Source organism: Gallus gallus, chromosome 1, assembly GCF_016699485.2.
Source record: "Gallus gallus isolate bGalGal1 chromosome 1, bGalGal1.mat.broiler.GRCg7b, whole genome shotgun sequence".
Taxonomy (NCBI): domain Eukaryota; kingdom Metazoa; phylum Chordata; class Aves; order Galliformes; family Phasianidae; genus Gallus; species Gallus gallus.
This window is the reverse complement of record NC_052532.1, coordinates 62,076,245-62,090,502: the sequence shown is the minus strand read 5'-3', so window position 1 is coordinate 62,090,502 and position 14,258 is coordinate 62,076,245. Positions and strand designations below refer to the sequence as shown.

The 14,258-nt window shown below is 45.7% G+C and overlaps 1 protein-coding gene across 20 annotated transcripts in view; it reads left to right on the top strand.

The window, feature by feature from the left end:
- Positions 1-14,258, top strand: part of MICAL3 (microtubule associated monooxygenase, calponin and LIM domain containing 3) — a 177,686-nt gene that overhangs the window by 9,117 nt on the left and 154,311 nt on the right. For 18 of the 20 annotated variants that reach the window (XM_046904927.1, XM_046904930.1, XM_046904928.1 and 15 more), the window contains exon 1: positions 13,412-13,484. The exons of 1 other annotated variant lie outside the window; for it this stretch is intronic. The gene's annotated coding sequence lies outside the window, so the exon portion shown is untranslated. Of the gene's footprint in view, positions 1-5,295; positions 5,540-13,411; positions 13,485-14,258 lie in introns of those variants that run through there. One more of the 20 variants, XM_046904909.1, reaches the window with a different exon arrangement.

Sequence of the window (14,258 nt, the reverse complement as noted above, 5' to 3'; positions counted from 1 at the left end):
GATTTATACAGTATTTTACTAAGCCAAAGCACTGTGCGAAGCATTAGCTGATTAACATTAATTAATAATCAGGTAATTAAGTGAAATGGCATGAAAACTGTTAGAGGAAGTGTGGACTATGAAAGCTTCCTGAAATGATGAAATGATTTTGCTGTCTTTGATGGAAGGAAAAATGTCTTCCTTTAGGGTTGCAGTGTGTTTGGTGTGGGTGTAATTATTGCAGTTTTAATAACTACCTGCTTAATTCTGTAGAATAGGAGATGACATGCAGCATAGCCAGCTGTACGTTTCAGTGCAGAGAATTATGACCAGCTTCAGTAAGAAATCTTATTCCTTCAACTGCTCACTAGCAAGATGAATTTTTGCACATTCCTTTGCAAAACTTAGCATTTTCCATTGCAGGAAAATAGGGCATGGCTATACATCTACTGCTTTATCTTAAGCAGTAGGGAAAGATAAAGCTGTTCTGTCAAGATACTGCAAGTGAAAGCTGAGTTTTTTAAGGGCTAAGTCGTTTTCCTGCAGTAAGAAGATAGGAGTCTTTGGCAGAGAATCACTGTGCAACTTGATTCCTGGCTGTGACGTATTTAGGCTTTCATTATCACCTGCTGCCCACACGTATGTGGCATAAACTCCTCAGAGAACCTGTGAAGAAATGCATCTTTAGTTGGCTGACCTGGAGCACTTCTTTGTTGATGAACCCTCAGAACTGCTGGAAGAACTGTTTCACGCCAGGCCAGTGTAACCTCAGACTGAACACACAGCACTGATTTGCCAAATTCAAAGACTGACATATTTTAAGGTGTAAGTTGGGTTTTCAATGTACGTGCAACATGATAACTTGGTATCTTGTACAAGTACAATGCAAGCAATTGGTGCTGCATCTAAAGCCAACAACTCCAAGAAAGCAGAGATTTAATAGACTGCTAATTGCTTTGATACCTTTGCTACCCGTCTTATAAAAGACTACAGGTCTGTGTTTCCTTATGACCTGCGATACTGTCACTGTAAGCAATGAAAGCTATCAGGTCTCCTTTTTTCTTCTCTTTTTCCTCTGTCCAGTTCTCCTGGGGATGGACAGTCCTGGCAGCTAGACCTACCCCAGGCTTTTGCCTTTTGTTTTCCTGTACTTGACTCTTGGCACAATTCAGAAGTTTTTAGTGTTGTGCTTCTACAATCACATGCTAAAATATTTGCACAGCTGTCTGATGATAGAAAAGGGGAGAGAGAGAAAATTAGCTCTTCTGTTATTTGAAAAGATTAAAATAAAAACAACCAACCAACCAACCAACCAACCAAAACCAACAAAAACAAACCCGCAGCCAAACAGGGTTTAACATGGGTTAATCATAGAAAATCTTTAACTTGCTCTGCTTCTCCACCCTCTTTTGTTACCCCCATGTTCTTCGTCTTCCTTCTCTCATACATCCCAACCCACTCTTTCATGCTTCTCTTAAAATACTTGTGAGTTAAACCCTCCCATGGGATTCAGATGCCCGTGGGACTGCATTGCCCACCTGTGTTCACTCGCTTCAGCCTGCTCCCTGTGTACAGAAATAGGACCAACTCCTACAGGCTATCATTAGGCATCCTGCAGGCAAATTTCTGACTGAAGTTGGTGGAAGTTTTGGCAGAAGGACTGCAAAACTAATTACATTCATCCTCCAAGAATATAGATTGGATGGTGATGAGAGATGAGAAAATACTGCCTAGAAAGAAAGTCCATTAATAAGTGAGATCTAGATGTGGGAAAGAACAGTTGATTGAATTATTTATAATGCTGTTATAAAATTGCTGAGTTGCTGAGCTCCCCAGAAACCCATCAATAACAGGCATGAGCATAGCAGTTAATAAGAGTATAGACAAGCAGGAGCAAGGATCTTCATGAACATCAGATATGGAAATGTTTGGGGAGGAAAAAAAAAAAAGCCTAGCATATTCAAATTGCTTAGCATACAATCTATTTTAGTGAGGTGATAACTTTAAAATAGCATTGAAATCTCACTCTGAGTTTTACCAGCTATGTGCCACAGATTTTCAAGCAAAAATAGAGCGAATGTGTTCCCCTCTTTTAAAAATAGAAAAACAGCATAGATGCTTGCTGATAAGGCTAACTGTAGATCGCAGTGGAAAAAATGAAGTGGATGTGAAAAGAAAAACATCTGGAGAGGGACACTATGAGCAAAAATGGACCTCGGTATTTAGATGGGCAATACATCTTGTCAGGCATTTTGTGTCAGAGTTATCTAACTAGTGACTGATGACAGTACTATAAGAGATACTTTGTTGCTTTGTCTGGAAAATTGAGCTTCTCAAACCTTCAGTGGCTAGAAGAAGGAGAAGTGAAAAGGCCAACAAGATCTTTTTCAGCTGTGACATCTCTAAATCATATGCACGCACTCCCACTGCAGACAATCCACTCCCTGCCTACGTGCATAAACACACTCCCTGCCTTTATCCTGCTCTTGGACCACACACACTTCTCTCCATTTCATATCAGCCAGCCCCCTCCTTTGGACACAAGGACCCCTTCTCTGAACTGTCTCCTCAATTACAGGCTTGTTTCCAGCCTGATCCGCCACATTTGTGGGGTTTTTAAGGGCTTATTGCTGTCCTCAGTCATGAACTCCAGACAAGGCAGTCCTTTCTGTGAGGGAACTTCACACCTAGGAATGCGGTTTGGACATTTATAGACAAAAGGGCATTCATGTTGCCGCTCCTCTTGCCTCTTAAACTTAAGGAAGAATGAAAGTGCCGATGTTAGCCTTCCAGCTCAGTTTATGAAATCTGTGCCCTCCTGTGGATGTACATTTAGTGTAGTTCTCTTCTTGTTTGTGGTTGAGACTGAGATGTGTAGGCATTGGCCTGGACTCAGCAGTCTGAATGTCATTTCCAGCCCTTTAGCCTCTAAAGCTTTCTGTTTGCAAAATTAGTCTGACGAGGCGACTGATGAGAAAATGGTGCTTATAAGCTGCTGTCATTTTTATACCCTCTTCCAAGAGTAATGGTACAGCGGCCCTCGTGATCCCATTAAATACTTCTAGCTAGTGCTCAGGCTGTGAGAGGATAAAGCTGCAAACAGAAAAGCCTCCTCAGTGCTGCAGGCCAAGTCTAGCCACCTCCTCTCCCTTACATCCCTCTGCGATGTTCATTACCCAGCACTGTTCCCTCTCAGGATTGCCTTCTTCAGGGGACAGCTTCATTTTGAGTGGCTTTGTGCTATCACACCCAGAGGTACCAAGTCTTTTCCACCAAGCCAAGCATAAAAATGTTGGTGTGTGTGTGTGTCAGCAAGATAGATATATCTAATTATATCTACCAGCTAGTATTTCCCCTATGTAAGATTAAGCATTCAGTTCAGTTTCTGATTTTATTCCATTCTCATTTAAAATTACTGAGGAAGAAGCCATAAAATGGCCATTATAACATGGGGTTTTATTACATGCATTCCTATTTTCAGTAAGCTTATATTTGTATGGAGCCAGATGCTTATCACTCTGGGTATACTTGTAACTTGAACAAGCCACTAAGCTGCCATGCAAGGGCTGGGACGGGATGCTGTTGAAGCCCAGCATCTGCAATGTGCAGACTCCAAACTTACTGGGACTGGCTCTAGATGGGCTTAGCTGCTTTGCAGAGGCAATTTTTCATAACCAGTCTTTCAGCACTGTTGTGGCCACCACTCTGTTTGGTGATATTCTCAGAGTCCCATGGTTTAGAGTCAAAGAAGCACAAGATAAATGTAACTATTCCTAAACTGAGTTAAATTATAATCCTTTTAGAGTTGCATAAAAGCTTGGAAAATGAGTTGGAAGCCAGAGGCAAAGAAGAGTGAAATGAGTTTAATTGTTATTGTTGTTGGAGATTTTTTTAGCCTACTCACAGATTTTGATTCTGGTTCAGTACACTCTAACCCTTCTGGCTGATACTGCTGTTGTGAACTGGTCTCGTCTCTGCTGCTTCCCACTATATTGGACTAAAAAAAGTATTTAATACACTTTCATGATGGGATCTTTAATATTCGGATTTTGGCACCTGGAGACCTGTCTTTGTGTAGCAAACGGGGATAAGCTACTGTAGGGAAAGCTCAAACAGTCTGAATTAAAAGTGAGGACAGGAAATTTAATCAAGAGAACGAATGCGTGGGTTTTAACTTATGCATATTTGTTTCTGTCTGTACCACCTACGTGCACACAAAGCTGTGTTTGTTACTGGTGTCCTGAGAGAGGAAATCTATTACCTTGAAAGAAGCACTTGGCATTAGTAGAGAATAAGGAAAGCAACAAAGAACCGTTACCAACATTTTATTAAGATGATGAGATAATCTCATGTAAACAAGTGGTATTATTTAACTATCCAAGGATTTGCTTTCCAAAACAAGCCTGAATTGTTCATCTTCCAGCAAAGTAATGCCTGCTCTGCAATTCTAACTTCTCTACAAAGAGCACAGGGTCTGTAGGTCTCTGCTGCTGTAGGCTGTCCTGTCATATTGCCATTAATGTCAGTGCTGTAATAATAATGTTTATAACAAGTCAAAAACATCAATATTAAGCCTCAGAAAGGATCACGTCCAGACTTTTCAGCTCAGGGGACGTGAACAAAGGATCTCTCCCTGCCCTGCAGCTTTGCTGTAGCTATGGATGGGGCCTCACAGATGCACTTGCACTCAGTCATGTTGGCAGGGAAAATCTTGGCAGAGAAAAACCCCATTACTGCCTCAGCTGTTCACTCACCTGTTGAAAGGGACAGAATGATCTCCCTCTATCCTAGCTGTTCTTCAAATACTGGTGAGCATGTATTGCCCTGTGCAGCCTGATCTAGTGGGTGGCAGCCCTGCCCACCACAGGGGGCTGGAACTGGGTGGGCTTTAAGGTCTCCCCCAACCTAAGCCATTCTGTGAGTATATGATTCAGTGATGCTCAGATGTTTACCGGAACAAGGTTGCTGTTTTCCTGTTTTCACATGACACAGTATTTCCCAGAGGAAGCAACGGGCCCCCTCGGGTTTGTGCCAGCTTCATTATACCATACAAATGAGACTGACAGGCACCATAGAGCTCCGTGAGGGGAGTAACACAAAGTGTGTATGTGGGGAGGAAATGCTCTGTGTGACAGAGCCTGTTTTAGGTGCTGGGTCCTGCCTCTGCCAGAGGACACCTCAGAGGAGGGGGCAATGCATGCTCTCGGTGCTGCTGCCTCTGCTACCAGGCCGCAGGAGACCACTGCTCCGTTACCACAGCAACAGTGACGAAGTGGCAGCCGGAGCCATCATCACACCATCTCCTCAATACCCTGCGAGATGCACAGAAGGAGCTTTGCATCCCAGACCCCATTTCCTTCTTAGTTTGGCTTCAACCTGCAAACCTAGTGAAAGAGCAAATTGTTAGGGCAATTTGAGAACCCTGTGCGGAGCCAGGGCACAAGGGAAGCGAGGGAGCTCTGCTCTGGGTGGCAGCTGTGGCACAGGTGGGTGAACTGCGAGCACCCGTCGGGGAGGAGCTGGCCTGTGCCAGGAGAAGGTGACGTTACAGCCCTGCTCTGTGAGTACTGACCCAGCTGGCCTCTCCTTCCTTCAGCTGAAAATGTTACTTATTGTTTGATACTATGATATTCTGGGTTTTCCTGTTTGTAAAGGGAGGAATTTTCTTTTGTGCTAGCCCTTTTAAATAGTCCCCATGCCAAATCTGCAAAGGGGCTGCTGCTAGATTTTCTTTTCCAGGCGTGAAGTCCTGCAGGAGCTACAGAGTTAGCTCTTTGCAGTGGGTTTCTCTCTTGCTGGCACCCAGGAAACTCAATGAAATCTGCATGGCAGCATCTGCAGGCTGCAGTCAGAGCAGCACAATGGGCACCTTAATGCACTGATACCGGGTTTTGCATTCTAGCCAGCTGATATGGTACTATCCAAAGGTCAACTGCTTCATTTAATTCCAGCCTTTATTGTACACACTTACTTGCTTGTATTTGTTCAGATTAGGAATTTAAGCAGTAGGTAAACCAAACACTGCTTGGAACAGGTGCAGAGAGAGTATTCTCTGTATATAGGATAGAGTTACAAACAGATGCATCAGATAAACTGCTGATAAAAAAAAAAAGATTATACTGGCAAAGATCCACCACACTCCACTGTAGAACATGGATATAATAGGCAAGCATACAAACAGACAGTAGGCAAACATACAAAAGTCATAGGTGAGATCAGTCTAGTATAGCTAATAATAGGCATCTCTAGATGCATTATGGCTACAGAGCATCAGTTTTAGTATTTTACCTGAAAAAAAATACTTAAATCCCAGGATCTATGAGAATATGCTGCTTTGTAAAAAAATAATGCATTGCAAAAAAATTGTAAGAAAAAAGAAATCAAATGGACCTCACACACTGTAGTTCTGAAATTCTGATCAAACTGCTGCCCGCTCACATGGAAGTTAAGGGGATTTTTTTCTCCAGATGAACTTGGTGCTTGTTCTGTTCCTCAGCCAGACAGCAGCACTGAGGCATCTGTAGCTGTAATCTCATTAAGGCTATTAGGCTATGCTTGTGCTTGTGTTCTGTTGCTGGCATGGATTTAGGCAGACAGATGATCCTCAAAACGTAGATGGCTCTCACAGTTGAGAGGAGATGGGCTGCATTCTTTTTCACAAGGTTAGAAAATATTACTGCTCTGACTTTGGAAAGGTACCATTTACAGCCCAGCCAGAAAAGCAAATAGTGACAGGCCCACTCAGTCCATGCACAAAAGGGAAATTTATGAATGTAGTTTCTGTTTGTGCTAATGGGAGTCACATGTGTAAGTTCTCCACACAATGAAGGCAGAATACACTCCCTTCAGTGTGTAAACAGCATAAAGATGGGCCTGTGTGAGTGTTGGCATGGGATGCTGGACTACAACAAGAAAAACAGAAATGAGAAATGATTTATTTGTTCATTTTTCCACCCGAAGAAGCAGTTCTGTGTTCTGCTTTGTTCACTCCGTTACAACTAACACAAGCACTGTATCTTTTGCTGGTTTGGAATATTTCTCCAGATTTGAAAGTATTTTGATGCTAAGAGATGTCTCTTTTCATTCGGTTTGATCGAATTATTTTTCATTATAATGCCTTAGATCATCACGGGTACCTGCTCTTCCTTTTTTTCTGGCCTTCTTGCATCACTCAGATATTAGCAGATAGTTCTGTTCCTCTTCAGCAGTGGAGTTTAAGTACTTCTGCATGTAACAGGATTTCCAGCCCCTCTGTGAACTCTGCACATGTAGACCTCCTGCACATAAGCCAGTACCGGTTTATGTCATTCGTACATGAGCCTTGGGAAGCAGTCTTTGCTGAATGAATGCCAGTGTACCACACAGTTCATAAATATGTAAAAGTAATGGGCCCTATCCCAACAAGCTTAGATTCAGAAACATTTAGCAGATGTTCTGGCCGTGGGGGAGGAAAACAGGAGATGAATAAATACAATACTGCAATAACAAATACTTTGTTGATGAAACTGTGCATAAATTAGGATGACAAACACACCCTACCAGGACTTTGACCTATCCATAAAACAATATAAACATGTTTTATTAATAGTAGTTCCACGTTTTCAGGATCAATAAACTGACTTCATTGATTTACTTTCCTCTTACTATTAATACTTCTGTAAACAGTGATGAATTTGGATGGCACATAAGTAGAGTCTTTATAGTTTGCCAAAGGATAGGTCTAACAGTACCTGTTAAACAGTAAGGTCCTCAACCCCAGAGCCTTCTGCTAAAGAGAGCCTAACCACGAGTAAGTTACAAGCTTGAAGAAAACTTTCAGAGTTGTTTGAGAATCAGGTCTGTTGGTTATTTCTAGGCAGCACAAGGGAGCTGCTCTACACAGCTTGGTTAAAGGAGTACAGTGATGTTGCTTTTAAAACAAGTACACAAAACGTGCCTCAGGCTAAACTCAAAGTGTTAAACATGCCTTCTAAACCTTAACACATGCTATGCTGAGTAAACCAGTTCCAGGGGGAGCTCTGCCCAGGCAGCTCTTGTGCAGTACTGGTACAGCCCAAATTAGGTCAAGAACCAATTATATGTCTCAGTGATGACATCACATTTCTTACCATTGTGCTTGACCAAGATATATTTAAATCCATTTCTCTAGTCCTTCCCATGGGCTAGCTGCATAAAAGGAACTGCAGTACTTCTGAGTTTCTGTTTAAAGTATTAACTGCATAGTGTGGCAGTGGTTGTCTTTTTGTATATATCTGTTTTGCAAATTGAAGGTGATCTTGCATGTCTTTACAGATCCAGGTGTTGTTGTGCTATAAGGAACCATGAAGTCAAACTCATCTGGGCTACTCTTCCTAGCCCTTAGTGTCCTGTACAATTTTCAGATGGAGTTTTCTGTCCTTGATAGCCTTTGTTTTGGGTTATCTCTACTTACAGTAGAGGTATCTCTACTTGTAGTGAACTGTAGTGTAGTGTAGCGTAGCTTAGCATAATGTGGCAAAGTGATGTGAAGTGGAAGTTATTAGTTCTTAATAGCTTTTCTTATACCTGTAGTCCTGAGTAGTAGCAGCAAAATCAACTGCAATTTTGTTTTACAACTTGGACAATCTGTGAGCAGTGAAATTGCCTATAGAGTGTATGAACAGATCCAGAGCCTCTCTAATTCCTAAAATGCTCCCAAATGCTGTCTATACTCAACACTCAGCAGATCTGCATGTAACCGCAAGGAAACTTTCCTTACTGGTTCCTATCTGAATGTGCATTTGCTTAGCCTGAAGGATTAGGAATGTTTTTCTAAATGCTCAAAATTTACTGGATCAATAGGCTGGCTTTTTATTTCCCTGTCAAACCAGAGGAGTTTTTACCGAGGGAAGCCTTCACTTTTTCTTGCTGATCCACTACGTATCCTTTCTAAGCGAATTAGGCTTCTTTTCTTTTATTGAAATACTGCTAGCAGTTTATTTGGAATTCAGCTGCAACCCCTATCACGCAAAATCATTCAAGATTAGTGTGTACTTGTGTGTTCAGGGGTGGTGGAAAGGGTTAAATAGCTTCATTTTATAAAGATTACAGTTATTCAAATGCTCATGCAATAAATAACCACTGGCATCCAGGAGGATGCTGAGTATTTGATGACCTCTGCCTTGTATTTCAAACACAAGTCGAACACCTGTGTTATTGCTTAGGGATTAAGCTCTTCATGTTTTCCCTAGAACTTGATGATTCTTCCTACTAACAGCTGCAGCTGATGCAGAAGACAACAAATTTTAAGACCTCTGTAGACTGGACTGTCTCTGCTGTCCCTCAGCTTCTTCTGGAAACATTTATTTTGGAAACATTCGGCTGCTGGTTTGTATACATATTACTTTTACACAAAGCAAATATGCCTCAGCAATCCAAGTAGATGCGAGCATCAGAAAATAAGGCAATATAATCCATCAGGGAGATCCCCCATGAAATTGCCTCCAGCAGGCAGCAATTTAAATGCAGTGACTTTTAGCAGAAACATTTCTGTACAGGAGATAAGAGCTGTGGTTAATGGAGAACATTTCAGATGCTTCAGTGGTGCTTTGGTTTCATGTTGTTGACCTGACTCTTACAAATTTACATCTATGTGGAAAGCACATGAAATCTTCTACCACTGCAAACATTGTACTAAGTTATATAAATAGAAGGGATGTTTGCAGAACACAGCAAGTGCTTCTCCCGTTCAACATAATGGTGATAAGGCCTCAACTGGGAACACTTGGCCTAACTGAGAGCCTCAAAAGGTGAACTTCAAGTATCACCAGAGGTCTCACAATGTAGCCTAGGAAGACAGATAAGAAGAAATGGGATTTACTTCTGGGGAATGTAATAAAAAGTGACACGATAAGTTTTCATGCACCTGAAAGGCTGCTGCAAAGGTGAAAGTAACAATCCTTTGTCCGTGATGGGTAAGATAAGAAGTAGATTCAGATTATTGTAGAAGAGATTTAGGTTAATCACTATGGAAAACCTAAAACAAAGAGAGATAGTCATGAGAGCAGAACAGCTTGCCTGCGTAGATCTTGGTGTTTTCAGCCTTGGAGGTCTTTAAGGGTAAAACAGATAGGACAGAGGTATTTTCACAGAGGTGAGCTAGATGACCTCTCAGTATCCCTCCCAGCCTGCCCTGTAATTCAGTAATTGTCTCCTCATTTGAAAATTCATGCACTGTGTTTTCACTTGGTAATTCTGAAGGGGTCCCAGACTCTGCAACAGGACTGTATGCTTCTAATGGAATCTGCTGTTCTCAGTATTTAAAGAGATTACAAATTCCCACAGGAGTGGCCATGCACCTGGCAAGTTCTGAGTTTTGGAAGGCCTTCAGAAGAGAATTTAAGATTCCTTGGACAAAATAGCTTTGATGCCATGAAGATACTAAAAATGTCCTTGGGTTTCCTTCTGTAACTGTCTTCCTTGCTAAAATCCTTGTCTAACCAGGAGCGGCAGCTGGCCTTCGTGAACCTTTAGTAATTTATTTTAGAAACTGAATATAAGAAAACCAAGCCCTGTTTTTGTATATCAATTTTCCAAAACAGGGCACTGTGCCATAACTGTGACCTTATTTTGAGCAGCAGCAGCTCACTGACTTTCAAGAACTCGGTCTTGAACCACAATATTTTTCCTCTGGTTTGGTTTGGGACTACTGCCTCGACTGCTGGTCAGCTCACCGGTGGCACCCAGTTTTATAGTGCTTGCAGGCACTTATTCACAGAGAATCACCTCTTTGCTGGGGCAAGGTGATTGTTATCTAGCCCAGTGCTAAACACCAGAACTGTAAAAGCCTCAGGGAAGACACAGCAACAGGCTCACCTTGCACATTACAAGCCTGGAACATCAGTATTCCACTAGGCTGAGATGCAGAATTTCAGCTTTCTGAGCTTTTTTATATGGAGTAACCCTTTTTGTACTGATTTTGCAGTCCCTTGTTCTTGTGTGCTCTCAAGGGTGTGTTTTATTAGCCTGAAGTTCTCTCTGGTATTGCTTTCCACCCTCCTCCTACTGAACACCACGTGCACACAGTAAAAGGAAACATGTAAAGGAAGCACAGTGCTTTGTTTTTGCTTTAGTTCTACTTGTTTAAACTCTTCTTCTTACAGTGCATTGTGAAAACTCCTCTGGGAATATGACAGCGTAATGATGCAAATAACCCTGGCATATGACTAAGGCTCTCTGTTGCTGGATTCCAAGATAGCAAGGCAAAACGTACAACAAGTCTCGCTGCGGATACCATAGACAGCTTCATTCGGAGTGCAGATGGCTCTTCAATTCCCTAATGGGAATTGTTCGGGTCCCTATTAGCATTTTACAAAGATTACTGTTAAACTGACAGCCCTTCTGATTGTTCAGAGGCCAAGCGCTCAGCCAGTAATCAATGGACACAACAGACTTATTGGCCTCTTGGACAGCATTTAAAAAGTCTTCCCTGTTGCTGTATGTGAACCCTCTCCTCCACCTACTTCCATTTTTTCATAATCTAACACATAATCTAACGAGATCCTCATCTCGTGTCCTTGTAGGGAAGGAGACGTTGATGATTTGGTTATCAAGTTAGCGAGAGCTGCTGCCTTATTTGCAAAGAACTACAGCCCCACTAACCATAGTTGGTTTCAAAGGCAGGAATATTCATTGATTCAGGTGCTACTGCCATCTGGTACTTGAACGTGTATGAACATATGCTACTCAGGTGAGGATGGACATCTTTGCCAGATTTTCCACCACGTAAGCTGACTCAGCGGGCTCTCCAGTGATTGCAACCAGTAGCTCTAATTTCTATGCTCATGGAAACTCCATCAGTAATTAGAGTGGGTTGAGCCAAGTTTGTATCAGCTGAAGGCTTTCCTCCATCTGTTCTCAGACAGGGATGTAGATAGTGATTTGGGAATTGTGCACTTCAGGTTGATATTTGTTGCACCACACTGTAGTAAGAATTTCCACAGCCATGCCATGAGCTCATTTTGTGCATCTTTTATGAATGGTATCCATTTTGTCTTGGATCATGTTATTGTAGTACCTGACCACTTTTCATGTCAAAATCAAGCCCCACAACGTTAATAGGTTATGAAGATCAAATCTTCTGTTAAGGTAGAGTTGGAAAACGGTGGCTTTGGTATGAGATTGGAGCTGTATGGGTCTGGATGTGACAGATGTTTGAAGTATCTCTGCCGGAAAGGCCTGTTGAAAGGAACAGTGGACTACTTTTGTATTACCATTGCTGTTACGACATAATCCTGAGTTTGTTCTTGATTCCTAATTCCTGGGTTATGCACAGTGCTTCCGTATTGGTTTGCATTCCTGCTCTGTTCAGGTGCACACCAGCTGGCTCTCCTGGCATACTCAACAGAGCATGGGCAAAGACAGCATATCTACGTGGTACTGCTTACACACAACGGTACAGAGATAAAGCATTTATAGATAAACGGTATACAAATATGGTATGAGGTATGGCAGGCTGATGGCTGGACTTGCTCTTGGAGGTGATTTCCAACCTAGGCGGTTCTGCCATACAAGAACCAGCCGACAGCGGCTGACAGCGCTCCCCGTTACGCCGTTGTTCTGTGGCAATGGAGCCAGGCACCCACTTGGCGCAGTTCTCTCGCTCTCACAGAGCACACACGCGAACAGTGATTTCTGAGAGCGCGACGCGATCCAACCGGCGGAGGGTTGCCATGACCACAGCTCCAAGCTTCTCCCAAGCCAACCCCAAACATAAATAGATTTAGCTCTTCCTCGCGATGACTTTATAAGCGCCTCTCCAGCCATCGCAAGCTCCGATCCACGCCTTCCTCCCACCCCACGCGGCGGTTAACGGGGGCAGCTCTCACCGAGGAGCGAATACCGCGGGTGGGTGTGACGGCGGCGGGCAGGGAGAGCCGCGGAGGGGCGGCACCCGCCCTGGGGCTATATCCGTTTGAGGGCGGGCACGCGCACCGCCAACGGTCGTCGGCGCGCGCTCCCGCCGCGCCGCCTCGGGCGCTTTAAGCGGTCGCGTCTCGGCCCCGCCCCTTTCCTTTCTCATCGCCGCTCCGCCGACCTCGTTTGGCGCGCCCCGGCCTCGCCCCGCCGCGCGGCCAATGGGCGCCGGGCCCGTCCGATTCGAGCTCGGGGAGCGTACCACCGCGGCTGAGCGCGGGGGTGCGAGGGGGCACCGCGTCCCTTTGCGGCGGCGCTCCGCGCCCGGCCGCGTGGTCGTTTTTCCCCATCCTTCCACCTCTCCCCTTCAGGGCTCCGCGTGCCGGGCGGCAGGAGCCGCTGCCCTCCCGCTGATGAGAGAGCGGGGCGCGGGGTGGGGGCGTTTCTCCGGCACGCGCTCCGCCCTCGCGGCGCCCTCCGCGAGGCGGGGCGGGGCGGGACGGGACGAGGCGAGGCGCGCGGGCTGCTAAGGTGTGCGCGCGCGCGCCGCCGCCCCTCCGTCCGCGGCGGGCAGGGCCGAGTCGGGCCGCGCCGAGCCCCGCCGGCAGCGCCACGGGCGGCATGAGGCGAAGGCAAGTGCGGGAGGGCGGCGAGCCCCGGGGCGAGGGTGGGGAGGGGGGCAGCGCTCGGCGGGACGGTGCCGGGCTCGGTGCCGCAGAGCTCCGGGCGCCGCTCGGCTCCTCGCTCCGCGCCTGCCGCAGTATCGCGGCGCGCTCCCGGCGCTCCGTCGCGGCCGGGCGGGATCGCGCGTTCGGGTTCGGTCCGCGCGGGCCGCCGACCCCGTGCCGGGCTGAGGCGCGCTCGGTGCGGGGCACGCCCGCGTTTCTGCCGCCTTTCCCCGTTCCGCCGTTTTGTTACGATAGGGACGCGGGTCTTTGGGATGCGCTTAAGGTGCGGGAGCGCCGAACAAAGCGGCGCGGAGCTCCTCGCGTCGGAGCGGCGGCCCGCGGTCCCGCCGCACGGCTCCGCGCTGCCGGAGGCCGCCCCGGGGACAGGCCGCGCAGGTGGGGTCGGTGCGGGCCGGCCGGCGCTGCCCGAGGGACGGGGCGGACGGGGCGATGCTGCTGGGAGCCGCCGCGTGCTTCCGCTGCGTTCCTTTTTGTGCCGGCGGGTCCTCTGACCCCGGCTCGGGGTCTCAGCGCTCTCCTTGGTTCTGCGGTTCTGTAGAGGGTTTAGGGGAAGCCGAACGAAGAGAGCCTGGCGGTGGGCTGTCCAGGCACGGAACTGACAACTCATTGGAGCCCGTCGTAGTTCCAGGCTGAAAGCGACAAGTTAAAAATCCGTACTCGAGATTTCGGGTGTACCTAAGCAACTATCTGAATGGTCTTCTTCGTTCTGTGGTCCTA